Source organism: Miniopterus schreibersii (genome assembly GCF_964146895.1).
Source record: "Miniopterus schreibersii genome assembly, chromosome: 7".
Lineage (NCBI taxonomy): Eukaryota > Metazoa > Chordata > Mammalia > Chiroptera > Miniopteridae > Miniopterus > Miniopterus schreibersii.
In genome coordinates this window covers 602,748-608,747 of record NC_138108.1, presented here as the reverse complement: position 1 = coordinate 608,747, position 6,000 = coordinate 602,748, and the positions used below count along the sequence as shown (strand labels likewise).

Sequence of the window (6,000 nt, the reverse complement as noted above, 5' to 3'; positions counted from 1 at the left end):
TGGTCATAGGTGTGGTTCTTGTGTTTGTTTTTGTTAACCCCAACCTGAGGATATTTTTTCCATTCATTTTTAGAGAGAGGTGGGGGGGGAGAGAGAGGCATCGATGTGAGAGAGACACATGCATGGTTGCCTCTCGCACGCACCCCGACCGGGACAGGAGATCAAACCTGCAACCCAGGTAGGTGCCCTTGACCGGGAATCGAACCTGAGACCCTTCGGTGCTCATCCGACGCTCTAACCACACTGTCTTGATTACTGTGGCCATTAGTACATTTTATTTTATTATTTTTTTTAAAGTAGAATCTGAACCAAATGTAGAAAAATGTTAACATTCGTTAAATCTGATGGTGGGTCCATGGATTTTGAAACCTTTCAAAATATTTTAAAACATATCACTGAAGACAGATTCCAATGACAGCAGCAACAGAAATTTCAAGTACCTAGAAATAAATTTAACACTAAGTAGATAAGTTCTTTATTTTTAAAAACTATATCTTCAGTTTACTGAAGACATAGAACTAATCCCGATAACTGAGAGGAGCAACGCTTTTCTGAAACGTAAGGCTAAGTATTGTAAATTTAATGCAATTTCCGTAAAAATTGTGAGTACTTTTAGGAATTAAGTTTATTCTCAAGTTGATCTTGGCAGAACAAATAAGAGTGGATAGCTGAAAAAATAAAGCAAGTAAAGGGAAGTAACTAAGGGAGGTTGACCTATCTTACGGCAAATCAGCACTCACCTGGAACAGTTAAACCAGCCCAGTACCGGCAAATGACTAAGGAAACAAAACAGGCATAAATTACTTTAGCTGGTGATCAAGGCGGCCTTTCAAACCAGTAGGAAAAGCCCATTTCCTGAACCACATTTGTTGAGTAAAGGATCTATTGGGGCAGGAATTCCAATTGGACCAAAACATCTACGGTAAGAAATAAAACTTCTGGTTATTTTTGTCCTACAAAAAAAAATCTACTTCTCACCTCCAGGGGCTGCAGAAGACCTTTCCAGAGCATAAGGAATCCAGAGGCCGTAAAGGACGGCCTGGCAGACGTGGCCGCCCCCCAGCCTGGAACCTGAACACGACAGAACTGGCCGGAGAGAGAGAGTTAAATGACAAACAAGTCCCTAGGACAAGGCGTTGGGGACACCCCCGGAGGCTGTGCGCCTGCTCCCGCGGCACTGATGCACCTCCAGATGTCAGTGCGTATTCGTGCGTGTGCACGTGTGCGTGTGCGTGCGTGTGCGCGTTTCCATCCATCCTTTGGGACGACTTTTTGCTGCAGTTGTTAATCTTCACCTGGGGATATTTTTTCCACTGATTTTTAGAAAGAGTCGGAGGCAGAAGAAGGGGGGAGAGGGAGAGAGAGGGGGAAACGTCGGTGTGGGAGTCACATTGATTGGTTGCCTCCCACAGTTGGTGGGGCCAGGAATTGGGCCTGCCACCCAGGTACTTGCCCTTGACAGGGAGTGGAACCCGAGACCCTCCGCTGCGCCGGCCGACCATCTAACTGATGAGCTACACCACCCAGGACGAGAGGCGATTTCTCTTGGAACGTACGTAGCCGTGTCCTGTGGCTCCTGTAACAACCTACCACCAACGTGGTGGCTTAAAACCACAGACATTTATTCTCTGGCAGTTTTGGAGGCCACAGCCCAGCAGTTCCACTGGAACAAAGTCCACAAGGCTCTGCTGCCACCATCATGTCATCTTCTGTCCGAGCCTCGCAGGGCGACTGAGTCAGGTGGCCCTGGAGGCGCCTGGCCTGGGCCGTGGGCACCACCTGGGGAAACCGAGTTCGCAACAGCTTCAGTTTCTATCCCGCTGGAGTGCGGACAAGTTCCCTTCTCCTTTTGTAACTTCCCTGTATCAGGCTCGGTGGCTGTGGCCCTCCGCTGCACAGACATCCCGTAACTAATCCGACCGACATTCTCTACCTGCCCTACGTCTGTCTGTCGCCTACAGGAGCCCCTCCCACGTGAGGCCCTCAGTGAGACCGACAGGTGCACGCAGGATATTTGTCCTCAGGTCATTCGCCTCCGCGTGTGTGGGTGTTGCTTTCTTCCTGGCTGTGTTTTCCCCAAATCTGTGTTTCTCTCTGCGTGAGGATGCGCTTGGTATTTTCCCAAGGACTCGATCATTCGGACTCCTTTGTACAGGTGGAACCTCGAGTGAATCCCTCAAGGGTCTTCAGTTCTGCCTTGTTCCCAGAAAATGTAGCTCGCGGAGGGCTTCACTCCCACGCAGAGGTCAGGAGATGACTTTGCAGAAACAAAACTGGCAGCAAAAGTGGCTGAAATTAAATCTTTTCTTAGATCTTGGCAGAGAGAGGCTGACCTTGGAGGAAGGAGCTTGGGATCAATGCCTTTCTCGTTTGTTTTCCCAGAGGGTGTGTGAGGAGCCAGGAGGCCAGTACAGACCCGGATGATGGTGCCCTGGGCAAAGCTTTCACCACGGGGAACGAGTGTGGGGCTCAGGGTCCCGCTGGTCGACACACCGAGTGTCGCTTTCTGGAGTGAATTCAGGCCCCCTCATGATGTGGCCGTGAAGACAGGTGAAATGATGCGGGCATGTGGCAGGGCTCCCAGACAAAGGCCGAGCAGAGGCAGGGTGCACCCCGGAATCTGGAGATCGAGGCTCAGCCTGAGCGGCCCTGGTGGGAAGAGTGAGCTCCCCAAGCCTGGTCAGGGTAGGGTGAGCCACATTCCAGGAACAAGAGGCAGAACCAGGAATGCATCTGGAAATGGCAGGAAAGGTTAGCGGGGTGCCCCTGAAGTAGTAAGGCTTCCGAGTAAGCCCAGACCCCAGGCCCTGTCCCCTGGGTGGTGCGGAGGGGAGGGAGGAGCGCCCTTGCCTGGGCCAGGCTCCCTGTTCTGGAGAACCAGGGCCCTGGCCAGCAGGAGAGGAGCTGCAGGCTGCCCACCTCCCAGGAAGGTCCCCCCTGGGGCTGAGGGCATGGGGCCCGACTCACCACTGATGCCCGTCTGCATGTGACACCCAGCGTCCCGGTGACCAGAGTCCAAGCGCCGCTCCCAGCCCCACCTGGCCTCCTGAGCTGGAATATGGTTTTCAACAAACTCCCTTGACATGTGTCTCCACTAAAGCGCCATCAGCCATTGAAAGTGATGTCCGCCCTGGCCAGTGGCCCAGCTGGAGCATCGCCCTGCTCACCAAAGGGCTGTGGATTTGATTCCCGGTCAGGTCACCTACCTGAGTTTTCAAGTTCAATCCCCAGTCAGGGCATGTTCTGGAGGCAACCCACTGACGTTTCTCTCTCTCTCTCTCTCTCTCTCTCTCTCTCTCAAATCAACAGAAAACCATATTCTTGAGTGAGGATTTTAAAAATTTGTTTCTTAAAAGAGAGAGACTTTCACCCAGCCACACGTGACACCCAGGCCTCGTATGAATCCCAACTAACAAGCCACCTTTGGAAAGACACTTTCTAGATCATCGGACACTTGTCTCTGGACAGGCTGTTAGATGATACTGAGGAATCGTTTCTGGTTTTGCCGGGTGTGATAATGGCATCAAGGCTGTGAGAGAAAATGTCGTCCTGGAAGAGCTGGGTAAAATGACAAAGTCTGGGATTTGCTTTAAAACTCGGGCAGAATTAGGCAAGTGAGAGTGAGGGGTGGCACCTGAGCAAAGAAACGAGGGTGACAGGAGTGGGTGCTGCGGGCCGGCAGGGAGCGGGTACACGGCTCTCTGGGCTCCACGGCGCGTCCGCCTGGAGAAGGTCCCTTGTGACTCACACTGAAGACATTTTAAAACTGTGGTTGTCCCTGCCCCACCGTCACCGCCTCTGTGTGTCCCGCAGCCTCCGGCCACCAGAGGTCACTGTCGAGTTGCTCACCCCAGAGCACAGCAGGCTCCCTGAAGTCCCAGGTGCGGGTAGGTGGGCATCCAGCCACCTTCTGGGTGTCCTGCACCCACCCGGACCGTCTGCAGTTTGCACTCCAACCCTCACTCTGGGTGGGACCATGAGCAGGAGGTGTGGTCCTCTCCAGACCTCCCTGTAGCCCTCCCACGCCCCCTCCCGGCCCACCTCCTCCCCGCCCCCGGGGGCAACCAGCCTGTCACCCTTGCCTTCAGGAAGAAGCAGAAACCTGCATTTAAGGGAAATCAGGCCGCTCCCAGTGGGGCCTCCGTCTGGCCGCTGAGTGCTGTTGTGCCCCATGGGGCCAGCGTGGGGCCCCCTCACCTTCTCTGTCCAGGGTGGGGCCCAAACACAGGCTTTTGGAGTCAGGTGACCTGGGACCTCAGGCCCACCCCCTTGGAGCCTTCCTGTCCTTGGGAGTCTGGCCTCCTGGGGCTCCTGCTGACTCCCGCCTGCAGGGAATGCAGCTTCTCAAGCCCCCCAGTCCTGTGAGCCGGAACCTGGGAATCCTGATGCCCACGTTTGAGACGCTGCCCTCCAGGTAACAGAGGTCGCCGGGAGGCAGCGCCTCCCTTTCCTGGCCGGCACTCAGCTTTCCTGGGTGGGACCTGTCCCTGCTGTCGGTGGTGAAGTCCAAGGTTCTGTGGGGTCCTCGGGATGAGCCCCAACCGGCCTTCTGCCCTCCTGCCTGTGCCCGGCTCCCCAGGCCTGGCCCACTCTGTGTCCCCCACCCCCACCCCAGTTAACCTTCCTCCGTCAGGTCCAGGCTCAGGAAGCCTTTCCGCCTGACCGTTCCCGCCCTGGGTGCCCTGAACTGCCTGTCCTCCGAGGCCGTGGGGCGGGCGTGGGGGCGACACTGCCTCTCCTGGGCCAGCAGGCACAGCAGCAAGCCTGTGTTTTCTTACCGTCTTACTCAAAACCATCTGTTCTCACAAGGTTGGCCACAGATGATGGGGAATAAACAAAAGCATGGATCCGTGAAGCAGGAGGACTCCCAGGACTCAGACTGGGACTGCAGGCTCCAGACCAGTCCCTCCCCACCTGGGACATGGGGGCTGTCTCTGAAAAGGTGGGCGCACGGGCCTCGGAGGGCCTCCTCCAGCCCAGGACGGCACGGCAGGCTGGCTTCAACACAGCGTCCTGCCCGGCCGGGCATGCCTCAGCGGCTGAGCATCGACCTAGGGTCCAGGAGATCGAGGTTCAATTCCCAGTCAGGGCACATGCCCAGGTTGTGAGCTCGATGCCCAGTTGGGGCCATGCAGGAGGCAGCTGATCAACGACTCTCATCATGGATGTTTCTCTCTCTCTCCCTTTCCCTTCCTCTCTGAAATTAATAAAGATATATATTTTTTAAAAACACAGTGTCCGTGGCGATACCTAGCAGCATCGGGCAGCTGGCAGAGGGACCAGAAAATGGTGTCGCCAGCAGAGGAGGCCACAGTCCACCTGGAGCACCCAGGTCACGTGGCACAACACCACGCGGTGCAGCAGGTCACGGACCCATGGGCTAAAGCAACTGTTTGCACGTTTCACGTGAGTTATGGAAAACCGCAAGTTAGATTTTTTTTTTTTTTTAAAGAAAGCAAACTCCGTAGCACAGTGTGGAGGCAGCAGCCCCTGCCTGGGGAGCTTGCACCCCTGGGTCCACAGGGAGTGAGGCCTGGGGCACCTGCCTGCGGGGAGGGGAGGCAGAGTGGGCACCAGGTCCTGGTCTGGGCTCCACGCCCCTCCCAGACACCCCTCCCGGGCTGCTGGCCCAGGGCCCTGAAGGCAGGGTGGGTGGGCTGGCTGATCCTCACCAAACTGAGGCGCTCCTCCCGGGGTGGGTGCTGCCTCTGGCTTTGGTGTTGAGGCTGGAACTGCCTGACGCACCTGGCCAGGTGGCCCTTATCTGCAGGACTCGGAGACAGAGGTCTGGTACCTGCCCTGCTGTTCACTGTCTTCAGTGGCTCCACGGCTCCCAATCGGCTCCCAGGCTGAGGAAACGCCTCTGTCAGTTGCAACAGCTCCCCTCCAGGTCACATGAGCACAGGACGCCTGTTTGTGAACAAAACACACACACCGACAGGCAGTCAGCAGTGTGACACATGTGGCGTGTGGCGTGTGGCATGTGGCATGGGTCGTGTG

General features: G+C 55.8%; 1 long non-coding RNA gene across 1 annotated transcript; it reads right to left on the bottom strand.

Moving 5' to 3' along the window:
- Positions 1 to 254: 254 nt before the first annotated feature.
- LOC308559986 lies at positions 255 to 4,391 on the bottom strand. The gene is made up of 4 exons (XR_013999236.1): positions 2,968 to 4,391; positions 979 to 2,733; positions 741 to 776; positions 255 to 440 (listed from the first exon to the last, which is right to left on the bottom strand). It is a non-coding gene; the product is annotated as an uncharacterized lncRNA (long non-coding RNA).
- Positions 4,392 to 6,000: the final 1,609 nt, after the last annotated feature.